Source organism: Haemaphysalis longicornis, unplaced genomic scaffold (assembly GCF_048455015.1).
Source record: "Haemaphysalis longicornis isolate Haplotype H1 unplaced genomic scaffold, Haemaphysalis longicornis Haplotype H1 scaffold_10, whole genome shotgun sequence".
NCBI classification, from domain to species: domain Eukaryota; kingdom Metazoa; phylum Arthropoda; class Arachnida; order Ixodida; family Ixodidae; genus Haemaphysalis; species Haemaphysalis longicornis.
Window position 1 is genome coordinate 155,265,209 of NW_027526204.1, and position 13,813 is coordinate 155,279,021.

Sequence of the window (13,813 nt, forward strand, 5' to 3'; positions counted from 1 at the left end):
CTGTTTAGTGGACGGACTGATAGCCTGCAGGGAGGGCGCCCATTGCCAGAAGGTTCGGGCGAGGATCCCAGAAGGCGGGAGGGCGGCACGGGGCGCTGCCCACCGGCCAGGAGGCTACATGCTTGCCTGCCAGAAGACTGCGGCGAGGATGCTTTATTTGGAGATGAGGTGGTCGGTGAGGGGAGTGGAACACAAGGCGGTACCGCGGCAGTTCCGTATATTCTAGATAGCAGCTTTTAAGCACCCGTTGCTCTCGTTTGGCGTAGTCTGTCAGGGTCGGCCTCGTTGTAACCGAGATGACGGAGAGGCCACCGATAAAGCAAACATGAAAGCGGAGGATGAAAGTATGGCAAAAGTGTGAGCGGGAGGGCGGTATGCTGAAGCCGCTCGAGACATGCTCCCCGGCGACGAGCCGCGCTACGAGAGAACACCAGAGCTTAGCGCGAGCCGTCGTGCGTTCTCTGATGACGCGATCACTTCCTGGGACGCAGGCGCTGTAAGCCGTCGCCGAGAAGACGGCAGTTCGTGCTTCCCTCAACTATCACATTATGGTGTATCGTAATAGTCAGTCATTCTTTCTTGTTTACGAAACTTAGGGTTTATGAGCCAAGAATAAAATTCAAATTGAATTATATAAATGACCTAAGTGAAATATTAAAAAGAAACTTGCGGTCATAAAGAGTAATTCTTTCACATTCACACACACAAGCAGCTTTAAGTGTCCCTGTGAGCCTTTTATATCATTTAAGTTAATGTTGTGATCGTTGACCTCCCATGGAAAACATTTTGCAGTGGATTGTGCAATTAAAGGAACTCTGCAAAACTTCCGATAAACGCTTCCACTCTTTTCTTCGCGTGTAGAAGCACTGCGAAAGCTGTAGCTATCGCAGCACGGAGCGGCACTGCCTGCTTTGCTGGTCGCAGCAGATACGCCTTCCATTTCTGCATTGCTTGTGTGGCTTTCCTTTAACAGCGGAGCTGCTTAAGCTTGAACCTGGTCCGGTGGCGTTCGCAAAAAAATACCAAGAACAAAACCTGCGCCGCATGTAAATGGTGCACCACCGCAGAAAGCACTGTGTAACAGTGGAGCCGGCTTTCGCGTTTGCACGAGTGTGAGCACAAGGGGCAAATGCGTATGATACCATCTTAAAGGTGAGAGTCTTTTTTGGGATACTACAAAGCAAAGCAAAGCAAAAAGAGAAAGGGAGCAGCTTCACTAGTGGCGCAAGGCTGCAGAAACAGTGAAACTGAACGTGGACCCAGCTTCTTCCCCCTGGGATCCGCTGTCAGTGTTGGGGACCGACCGGAACGGCCTTGTAGAAACCGGGTAAACTTGGCCTCACCCCTCCACACTTAGCCTAGCCTAGCCAGAACATCGCGAAACCTAAAAAACTGAGCGAAGCCCAGAAAAACCTAGGAAAAGAGCAAGATCGGAAAAAGCGAGGATTAGCCTCAGCTCCGCTGTTTCTCCAGCCTTGTGCCAGTAGCGCAAGCTGCAGCATGTTTAACAGCAAAGCTGTTGTTTCTGGCTGTACTGTGTGCGGCGTCATCAGAAAACCTCCGAGTCATAGTTACTCCCGCCGCTCACCGCTCTCATGAGCAGGCGCTTTACGTGGAGCGCCTGGCATCGTCCAGGCTTACGCTTGGCGCTCGGAAAAAATACCAAGAAAACATTTCATGCGTGACCGCGCCTCAAGGGGGATGCACAAGACAGCTGGCGCTACAGACGCATAGTTCGCGGACCCGGCTGCCACCGGTTCTAGAACGTGTTGACGCGCTCCACTCTCGAACACGCGTGAAAGCGTGAGGAGAAAACGGCCGCCAATCATGCGTGAGGAAAACGACCATATAGATGGATTTGACGATGATTACTACTACCACAGTGAAACGCGACGACGGAACATGTAAATAAACAATTGCAAACCTACTGATACGTGGCGGTGTGTCCTTCAGTGCTTATAAAAAAAATCCTCCAGGCCTTGCGCGACTAGTATAGCGCAAGCATCTCTAATTTTATTACGTGGCTATCGAATGCGTTCATTGCTGCAGCTGAAGGAATTCCGGCCAATAGCCCCTCCACTGCTGTAATGACTTTTTTACGGCGGCCGGAGTAGGGAAAGAGAGAAAAATCTTTTGAGCAAGTTTCCAAGTTGTCTATTAGATATAGAACGGTAATTTTTGGCTGGGGTGTTTTGCGACCCTCTATAATCTAAGCATTGCACGTGTTCGTTGACTACGTTCTGGAAGCATTTGAGATTTTGAAAAAATTGAAAAAAGGGTTGCAGGGTCTCTTTGAATAGCCAAAATGAGAACGTTTGCACAAAGGAATTTACAATATGAATTTGTTTTTATACCGACGTTACAATGAAACGAAAACGCAGCACTAAAAAATTAAACACAAAAAACACTCCTGCTTTTTTTTCTCTCCGAACCCGTTTGAGCCCGTTCGAACCGGTTCAAACCAGTTCGAACCGGAATGGAATGGTGCTCCGGAACCGAACCGGAACTGAACCCGAAAGGTTTGAACCCGAACCCGAACCGAACCCGAAAAAATTCCGGTTCGACACCCTGGTTTAGGCTTTCCCGCGGAACGTCGTTAGCCTGCGAACTGCGCACGTTCGGGTCAGCAGCCGTTTTAAAGGCCTCCCGTGAACCTGAGCACTCCGAACACGGCGCTGAAACATCTCCGCTCACAGCATGGCCTTACACACAGCGGACGTGCGCTGCCCTCTGTCGTGAGCCTCCGGATATGCACTATCCTCGCTATCTTTCCGAGTCTCGCTGTTCCTCTCACAGGTGGTGACACTATTCTTACTTGTGCCCTTCGCAGCGAGCTCAGCTGATAGTTTGCGCGGAAGCGCTTCGAAAATCTCACCCTGTTCGCGTAACAGCTGACCAGACCTGTTCGAGAATAGGTACCTGTATTCTGGAAGAAGGTGTGGGGATATCACCGCCTGCGTGACAAGTTCACCAAACGGACCTGCGATGCTGACTGTAGCAATCGGCAGGCGCACGTTCGGTGCCGCTACGGCCTGCTTCACCCAAACACTCTGATCTGGTTCAGCGTACGAAGACTGTACCATGTTTACCGTCGCCGCGGAGTCGCGAAGGACTCGGCACGGTTTACCGTTGACCACGAGCTCACGTACGTATGGCTCCAGAAACTGCCTGCGGTCCTCACTCTGATCTAGCACGTGAAAGACGAGTTTGCGCTTCTTGCCACACGCAGCGAAATCCCCCCTCTCGCCGCAGTTATAACACGCAGCCCGTTTGCGCGCTTCAAAAGCTTTTTTCAGCGCTGCTCCTTGACGTCTGCGCTCTTTTCGTTTTCCAGGTCCGTTTCACTACCCGAGAGAACGACTTTGCTACCTCCACCATCTTCCTGGGGAACTCTCTTGCCTTTCCGCCCTGACTTATCAGGCCTCGGCCTGAACTCTTTTTGGCCGTCTTTCGGCCCCTGCGCACCTCGACGTGCGACGAACTCGTCGGCTAGCTGAGCTGCTTGATCCACAGTATTTACCCCTTGCCTATCTTGCACCCAGAGTCTCAGGTTCTCCGGTAGTCGACGGTAAAACTGTTCGAGAAAGAAGCACTCAACTTCCTTGACGGGCTCTCCGAAAGCCTTTGCCTCTTTGAGCCACTCTTCCATGTTAGCCTTCAGCTTATAGGCGAACTCCGAGTACGACTCGCCCTTAGCTTTCACGGCTTCACGGAACTTCTGGCGAAACGCCTCTGCCGACAGCCTCTACTTACGCTTGAGGCTCGACTTGACTTTCTCGTAGTCCCCCGCCTCCTCCTTTGGCAAGCGGGCCATCACGTCGGATGCCTCACCTGGCAAAAAAAAGGAAGAAGGCAACAGAAGTGGCTTCACATCCCTCTGTAGGAAAATCTCGCACACCGCGGAAATATTTCCCCTACGCCAAGAGAATCGTGTTTACATCGTCAGAACAGGTAACGGAGGCATGCCCGCTACCAGTCTCCCTGTCATCTGTCGATTTTCTCGGCGTCGCGGTAGTCCACGATCATCCAGCACAGGGTATACGCCTAGCTTGGCCGGCGCAGGTTCGGCGGGGCCGTCTCCGCCTCCGCTGCGAACTCTAACAACGGCGACCCCACCAACTTCGGATCCTCCGGCGCCACCCAGACAAGGCTACGATGCTTTCGGCACGACAGCAACATCCGAGGCATCCGGTGAGCGAATCGGTTTCCGAGCCTTCCGTGCCAATGGCCACTCAACCCGTGGTTCGGGATGAAACACAAGCTGCATCGCACCTCCAAAAGACCAACACGACTACCTCAGTAAACAAGACGCAAGACTTGTCTTCTGAGACATCCGCTTCACCATCAACGTCCACAACCAATCGCGTTGGCTATAAGCGGCCCATATTAGAACACGAAAAGAAATCATCCCCTCGTGATTCTCAAGGGAAGCGTTCTTGCCTCACCATGGACCACCAGTCGATTTTACACCTGGATCAGTCCGGTACAAGGCCACGGTTAAGGCTTTAACACCTAAATACCTTGCAACCATCCCGAACCTAATCTTACAAGCGAACCTCGACTCCTGCCTCGGCACCAACGGCTTTCGCGGCTTCGCTGTTCACCCGAAGTCAAACACGATTGCTGTGTGGCTCCCGACATTGACTGCAGTAGATCGCCTGCAAATGCTCAAGTTCATAACGATCACACCCGAAGATGTGGTTCCCGTGCAAGTGTACCTAGTTGAAGGGTCTGACTTGCAACGCTACATTGTGTACGGTGTCGACTGCAACGAAGATCAGGCGGTGCTCCAGCGGGAGCTTTACTGCCCTACTCACCGCATCATAGCAGCACGCTACATGGGAAAAAAAGGTCTCCTGCCTCGTAACGCTGCAAGGACCTCCTACCCCCCGCCTGCTTGTACTACTACGGGTGCATTTTGTGACCCCAATCCTGCAAGTCTAGTGTTGTGTACTGTTACAGATGCTTTCGACCTGGCCACGTGCACAGGTCTTGCCCTTACTCAAGTCAGGATGAGGAAATGGCTGAGAGCAAGGTGTCTTACGAGTGTGGCCTCTGCAAAAGTAACAATCACCACATCACATCGCCTACGTGCCCGACCAAGCGAAAGGCTACCGAAACATTACGCCGCCGTCAAAACCACAGGCTCCAAGCAGTCAAAATGAACACATTTGCCGTACCGACAGCCAACCGTTTTTCGGCTCTACAGTGGGATGAAGAAGACTGGTCAGACCTGCCTGATTTGTGTTCTGCACCTGAACGACCAGTATTGTTCAATGATGCTGCACGACGAGGGGGTCGTCGCCGCCAAACGAGTTCCGTGCAGCATACACCTATGCCAGAACCCGATGGTGTCGACACGGCGGCTGTTGATGAGCAAATTGCTAAACTCGTAGCAGAACTCACTACACTCCGGCGGCACCGAGAGTTACTTTTACGCCGGAAGCGACCTGACCAACGCGCAGACCTGTCTTCAACACCCGAACCTACGATGCTCCAGCCGCCGCCCTTTTTCGGATCGCAAAACTCGTCCGCGATTCCCGACAACTCGACCTCGTCGCTCTTGCGTTTTATGGTGACAGCAGTACTCCTACAGCGCTTGGACGCTTAGTCACCCTGGCGACTCCACGTGTATCCGGCGTCTTACAGTGGAACTGCAGGGGACATTTCATCGAAGATTGGTGAGCTAAAGACTCGTATCTTCAACAACAAGCTGCACGTCTGTGCTCTGCTTCTTCAGGAAACAAACGCTCTGCTTCTATTTCGGGTTTCAGTGGTCATGTGTCCCCATCTATGGTCGCTCGTCGTGTGCGCGCTGCGGCGCCTCCGGGAAAGGCGGCCGTGTATGTGGCGGCGTGTCACCCGCAAATTCAACTCTCCGTTGAACGGTGCTGCAACTCGTATCAGGAGGTAGTTGCAGTTGCAGTTCAATTTACAAGGACAACAGTGGTCGTCGTTTCTTGCTTAGGCCAGCAGGTGGCTCACCCTCACGCATTAATTTGGGCTGGCTATTGGCTATTCGTCAGCAATACCCAGGGTGCCCAATTGTGGTGGGTGGGGACTTTAATGCACCCCATTCAGAGTGAGGTTATCCCGTATCAAGTCCCCGTGGCAGGCGTGTGCGGGATGCGTTTGTGGATGCGTCCTTTGTGCTGCTCAACCAGCCCGGCACAGCGACACGAGCGGTGCAGTATTCCCGCGGGGCGTTTTATTCACCAAACCTCACTTGGTGGTTGGGGCCAGGCACTCCTTTAGGGCACCTGAAGCCCGATTGATGGGGGAGTGATCACCACCCAATCATCATAAGACTACACCCGTCGCGGGCCCGCCGGCTGCGTCGCAAGTGCTGTGTCGTGAGTTGGGGCAGTTTCCGGGCTGGCTGCCCCGTCTGTGGAGGCGGCAACAGACCTTGTCGACAGTATACGAAGTGCGCTCGTTGGTGCCACCACTACCACATGGGGGGACGTGAATCGGCCTGCGCCAGATATCGGCTTCCTTAATCTCTGGGCTGCTCGCAGGCAAGCAGATCTTGCAGCATCTCGTGACCCGGCTTCTCCAAACGCCCGTGCGCGCTTGCAGTCCCTAACAGCGAAGGCACGCCGATGCGAAAAGGACCTATCGCGCGTCAGTGGTATACTTGGTGGGAAGGGTTTTCCTCGAAGACCTCGAATTCCTCTCTATGGCGAACATTCCGGGCGATGGAACGTGGACGGCGCCCTTTGGATCCGGCTGCCCATGCTTGCTTTGCGCTGCGGCTAGGCTATGTCCCGAAGATTTTGCTAAGGAAGCGGCCAGAGCCTTTTTTTTCGTTCTACAATGCGACACCTGTCCGAAATCTATTGCCTTCCCCTCGATTCCTCCCTGCACATGTGGACAAGCCTCTATTGCCTTCTGACAACGAAGGTATTGGGACGGCTTTTACGATGGAAGAATTGCTTGCGGCCATATATACTGTGCTAAGCGGAAAACTGCGCCTGGTCCAGACTCTATTTCTTACGAAGCCTTCAAGAATTTAAGCAATTATGTGCTCGCTCAGCTCCTCGATTCAATCAACGTGTTATGGCTTAGTGGAGTCGTCCCTGGCAGCTGGAAAGCAGCGCACGTCGTTCCCATACCAAAAGCTGGCAAGCCAGCGATGGTGCTAGAAAACCTGCGGCCAATATCACTTACGGCGACGGTTTGAAAGCTTGTAGAGGAAATTCTATCCACTCGCTTGTCGTGGTGGCTTGAACAGCATGGGTATTACCACCCCGCGCAAATCGGCTTTCGCCCATCACTTGGCACCGAGGACGGGCTGGCGTTTTGGCAACTTGAACATTGTCGTCAACCCACAGTCATGGTGTTCGGACCATCCTAGCAATGGACATCCAAAAAGCGTATGACAACATCAGTCACGCTGCTATCCTGGACTCAATTGATATGCTCCACCCTCCCATGTGGGTACGGCAGTTCGTTAAGTCATTCCTTGAAGACAGGACATTTGCCATACGCCTTCACGGACAAGCTGTTGGGTCCTTTGTTCCTGTACGTGGTGTGCCACAATCATCGGTATTGGCTCAGACCACTGGCATGGCGCCTTCATGATGTACCGGATGTTAAATTTCTCATTTACTCCGATGACATCAGTGTTGCGGAATTAGCACTCCGGAATTGGAATCACTCCGGATCCAGTCCACCTTTTCGAGGTACCGGAATGGAATGGGAATGGAATGAGGACAACGCTGGGAGGAATGGAATGGGAATGGGGTGTTTTTTTCCCGGAATGGAATGGGAATGAAATGGTGATTTTTTAGACGAAGGTGGCACCATCGCTGGCGCCTTCCGACTACTTAATTAGTCTGTGGCGATGACTGCGTCGGCATATCTCAACGGATAACCGGCGACGAAAACGAGAACGCATACCCGGCATCTTGAGTAACCGAATCCGTGCAGCCTGCGGCAGCGCGTGTGAAAGTTAACTTCGAGCTGCGCAAGCGCGCCTGGCCACCGGGCTGGTGGCGACTTTAAGTCGGCTCTTCGTTCTTTGGCAAACTTTTTGAGCGTAGCTTTCTCTGTACAACGGTCCGTGGCTCCGATGGCAGACCGCCGTGTGAGGCTCAGGTGCTGTGTGTCCAGGCCAGCAGGCGGGGTATAGCATCCAGAAGCAGGGGCTGGGGAATACGAACGGTGCGCATCCGAAGCCACGGTGTTTCTTACCACAAGTTGATGCTGTGAAATCTTGGAGCTAGCAATACATAGCGTTCGCGCATGAAACACCAAATGAGTCTTCTTGGCGTTCTGCTCCCATCCTCCGTGCCCGGCTTGTCCGTCGGTTGTAGCGGGGTCCCGGAGCTCTAGCAAATCAAAACCAAGGAAACAAAAAGAAAATTGTGGGTGAGGGCCCTGTTTGCCCGGAACCCGCCATAGTCGTAAGAAGGGGGCTGCGGGTGTGATACTGGGCTTTCTACCTCCACGCTCTGCTACAGTAGTGGGCGGCTGTGATATACCATTACATTAGATATTAAATATGACTATGACATTAGATATTAAATATGTTTGCAAGTGTTTTGACAGCTCTCAGCAGTGCGACACCGTGCTTTGATTCGATCCAAAAGTGTGGCCCTTTCCTCCAGTTGTGCCAAACTGGTTCGTAGTTTGGTTGCTGTGTTTCTGTACACGTGGCCTTTGCGGCTTGGTACAAACTCATCTGATTACTGAGCCTTAGTCATCGGCTTGAAAGTTGGAGTATCGCCACTATTCAGGCAGGAAGGCCTCGTTTCAAAATTCTTATCAGGTCCTCGTGCATGTTGTTTGCGCGTTCATGGAAACAAATTGTCTGGCCATACTTCTTTATTTGCCTGCAGGGCCCCCGTCACGATAGAGTTCTGTCGCTTTAAATGAGGGGGTCATAAATAATGCCCTGTATTGAACGTACTGGGCTGAGGTACTGCCAGGGCAATAAACAAGCGAAATTAAAGTCAACGTGGAAGCGGTGGCCATTTTCCTACGGTGAATGCAAAACTGTTAACGGTGTTCCATGATGCTGCCCTTCCGTCTCTCGCGTTGGTACAGTAGCATTAGTGCTCAGTGCTGTAAATTGCCTTGAAATTATTCAAGTAAGCATTTAGAATGCGTAAAGGTGATAAATCTTCGTGCGACATACCTGTTAGTTATCCACAGCATCCTAATTACGCTGTTACGACGGTACGCAAAGCTGATAGCAAGAACGAACGTGACAGACTGAGGCACCAAACGGAAAAAGCAGACATCAACGTAATATCTGCTTCATCTCGCATGGCGCAGGAAGAAACCGTGAAAACATGCTAACATGCAAATATCATAATAAGTAGCGGGGTTCCGCTACTTGTTATCCAAAAAGGGGCAGTGGTCTGACACTGCGCCTTTTGAAAGCGAAAGCTTTCTTGGCGGGACCGATGACGTTCTGTGAAAAAATGATTACATTTCCCCAAAGACCGGTTGCTCGACCGAAAAGCTATGATAACATCTCTGGACACACGGTGCGTGCGCGAAACCGGGGACCGCAAATATTTTGTCTGTCTCTGTCTGAAACCGGCCTTCCATTGTATCAAAGCGGTTACTTGAAAATCGCAAAAAAGAACGGTTTTAAATGAGACAAGAAACGCGTCGATCATGAAGGCGGGGTACAATAGTAAATCTTTGTCTCATAGACCACGTAACCATGTACATTTATTAATACCTTCGTAGATGCGTTTACTTATTGTGCGAGAACTCGTCGCATGGGTTGGTTCTTCGCTTGCGATTTGGGTGTTTGAAGGGTTGACGATCGGCTGGACGCACTTTCAGCGAAAGTAGGACGCACTTTTAGCTTTCACACTTCTCTGTACTTTAGTTAGGAAGAGATGGTAAACGTTTGCATTAGAAGTGTAGTGGTTCTGCACGAGATATGTAATCAACCTGCTACCACCTTCCAAATCGGTGACAAGCGACACATTTTTCATATTTTTGCAGTTTTCAAAGCGTACGATAACGTAAGATTTGTGTTGTGTTCCCCGATAACTCGATAGAGCACCTGAGGGAGTTTTTGCGTTGAGAAATTAAAGGAATGGAATTGGACTGCCCGTCCATTCCTGCAGGGGGAATGGGCTAAATTTGGTCATTCCGACGAATTGAAAGGAATGGAATCACGACAAGTTTCAATTCCTTGGGATGAAATTGGAATGGAATGGAGATGCCCATTCGGCAACACTGGATGACATCGCCATGTGGAGCACTCACCATGACCTGGAAACTCAAGCGAGTTCCCTGCAGTCAGCCCTGGATGTCACCGCAGCCTTTGCCTCTTCGGTGGGCCTTCAGCTATCAACGAGTAAAACATACACATCCGTTGCCAACCGCTGGGGCCGCCGAAAGCTTGCTGCTTGTCCCATCCGCCTTCATCTGGCTGGGCAACCACTGCAGGAGAGCCCAGCAATCAAAGTCCTGGGATTGCTGATACACCAGTCAGGAACGGCGACAGCTTGGCTTGCTCAGGCTAAACACCAAGCTGCTCAAACGCTGGCACTAGTACGCCGTATTGCTCCCAAAGCTGGTGGAGCCAGCTCACACGTGGCGCGACAAATAGTGAGAGCAGTTTTACAACTGCGCTTGGTGTACTCTGCTCAGTTCCAGCATTTGACGGCAACACAGTGGGATCGACTGGAAGCGATTAACAGAGAGGCTATGAGAGCAATTACTGCGCTTCCACGCATCACCCCTATAGTTGCTCTCCAGGCACAAGCCCAACTGAACACGTCGGATGAACTTGTTCACCAACGTCGCGAAGCTCGGAAATTGAAGACTGCACTGAGTGATTCTGCGCGAGCATTAATAGCTTACGCAGTCTCTCATACGCTACCAGCCCTACCGCCGCGAGTACTTCCCCCGTGGCAGTTCATGCGATCGAGTGGCAACAAACCAACTGACCTTCGTCGTCCAGATTCCAACATTCCAGCGTCGGCCCTCAAACAACGCATCGCCGACACGGATAGCCACCTTCCACCCGGCTCTACCATATGATATACCGACGCCAGTATACAAGATACTGTGATTGCCACTGCAATATAGCCATGCAGCCCTCAGCAAGACGTCCAGATTTATGGTCCCGGAACCTCCATCATCGTTCTGTGCAGAACTTGTAGCCATAGAGAGGCTCTGATTGCTGTAACCGGAATGACTTTGCAGTCGTGGGCGCGCATCGTAGTTCGCACCGATGCTTTACAAGCAGTTCACCTACTACGGTTAGTTAGTCGTAGCCCTGTGCTGGCTCAGAGTATTCACCAACTTGCGGCAGGAATCGCTCACAAGATTCTGAATGAATGGGTTCCACGTGACCTACTCACAGACCACTGCAAGACAGACGGAGCAGCCCGACTTGCAGCATCTGTTCTACCTCCGACTTCCCCGTTAGAGCTGGATGATGCCACTCTCCTGGTGACGAGAAAAGAACACCTCCGGCGCCGCACACGTGCTCTCATTCCACCGTGTGCTGCCACCCTCCCCTCGGGTCTTACCTGTTCCGAGGAGGTTGCGCTCAGGATAATTAGGGGCCTTAACTCCCGCCGTGACCGCCACTGGCCTCAATACCAAGGTTGCTCAGTTTGATCAGTGGTTGATCAGTTTACCACCGCAGCGACGCGATCGCCGGCCTTCACCACTTGCTGTGGTCGTGCCTCGCCTTGAGGCCGACGAGACTGCGGCATCTTGCGGCGACGGGCTTCCGCGTAGACGACGCTCCGCATACGCCGCATGGATACATGGGCGTTATCATCGTTCACTCCTTGACTTCATCCGCGAAGCGAACATATTCATTTTCATCTAATCACCATCAACTCATACCCAAAACCCATACTCATCAACGCAAAACAAACGTTCATAAAAAAGCGTAAGCAACTTTTGCGGCCATGTGTCTCGGCTAAACTGGGTGCTCTCGCACGTATACGCTCGAAATTGCCCAAAAAAAGACCGATGTCTTCTCCTGCCTTGTAGAGTCGCATTAGGTCACTCAATCGTAACGTAGGTCGCCCAGTCGCTGCAGACTGCACGCTTGGCGCGCTGCTGTCACTCACGCCTAGATCGAGACGCCTCGATCTCTAGACGCTTCATTTCAAGCTGATGCCGTCGCTTCTTGCTCGAGCAGGAGCTCATGCTCTCGTTTCTTTTCCTCCTGTTGTTCCTGTTTCTGCCTCTCTAGCTCAAGTTCTCGCTTTTTCTCCTCGCGCTCCTCACCCTGGCGCTCAGCTTCTGCCTCTGCAGCCTGACGTTTAGCGGTCTCCGTGCCATTGATCAGCTCAATGCATTCCGACGGCTCATCATCATGAGCCCCAACAGCGAGTATAGCCAATATCAGCTCTGGCTTTCTCAGCCCGTCCGAAACATCCAAGCGCAACTCTTTTGCAAGCTCCAACAACTGCGGTTTTTTCAAGCCTTCCCGCGCTCCCCCTTTCCCCACACCCACCCACTGGGAGCAGGCCCTGCGGATCTCGACCCTGGAGACCCAGACCACCCTCGTCTCCAGGGCCCAACAGGTCGCGGAGGCCCTCTGGGCCACCGCCACCTCCTCCCCCTGACCCAGCCGTGAAATAAAGTGGTCTCTCTCTCTCTCTCTCTCTCTCTCTCTCTCTCTCTCTCTCTCTCTCTCTCTCTCTCTCTCTCTCTCTCTCTCTCTCTCTCTCTCTCTCTCTCTCTCTCTCTCTCTCTCTCTTTCAAGCCTTCAAATTCATGGCCAGTCTAGAGTACCGCGTTCCCACTGCACCAAAATAGTTTTGCGCAAATAACCCACGCGACAAAAACACACGCCCTACCAGCTACCCTCAGAAGCCTGGTAAAACTCAGTGAATAAAAGTCCCGCACTCACCATTGACCGCCGTGAATTCTGCGAAGTCCGAAGCCGCTGTTACGAACCAGCCCGCCGCAGCGCTTTGTGCAATACTCCTCGGCTGTGTGGCAAAATCTCCACTACGTGCGCCTATCAAGCAGGCTCCCCTGTCGGTGACTCACGCTTGCAGCCGACGGATTCAAATTCGTCGCTACATGTCTGAATCACTATATCGGCGTGGTTCAAACTTCGGCGGTGGCAGACGAGTCTGCTTCAACGGTGGCAGACGAGTCAGCGGAGACCTCCTTCTCCCCTCTCTCGGAGTCAGCGTCCGCCGCTACCATACCGACCGCTCACGAACTCTGGAAAGAGTGCTGTGTGTGTCTGTGCCGTTCGTGTCGTGTGCACAATCTAGAGGGAGCGCTTGTTTGACCGTTGGCGCTTTGGGTATAAATAAGACCCCCCAAGCGCTGTAGTTCGTTCCTGTTTGAGCAGTGAATCAATGCTGTCACTCTGCAAGAGTCCTGCACTGTAACCTCGCCCGTCGGGGCATTGGTGTTGTCTGGCTTCGGCCATCTCTCGCCATGAAGTAAACAAGTTAAGTTTGCCTTCGGCATCTCGTCTTCTTCAAGGCTGCAACATTGGCTGGCCGCTCGCTTCACCACGCTACCACACACATGTCGGAGGCGACGGAGCTCGTCTCGGGTACGCCTTCCCGTATGCAGCAACGGGTTGTCAGCGGTGGGATGACGTTGCAACAACTGGTTGGCAGCGGTCGGTTGGCAACTTCGTAACACCTGGAGCCAGCGGTGCGAGATCCAACACCTCGTAGGTCAAGGTGGCTTCGGACTTCGCAGAATTCAAGGCGGTCAATGGTGAGTGCGGGACTTTTCTTCATTGAGTTTTACCAGGCTTCTGAGTATAGCTGGTAGGGCGTGTGTTTTGCCGCGTGGGTTATTCGCGCAAAACAATTTTGGAGCAGTGGGAAAGCAGTACTCT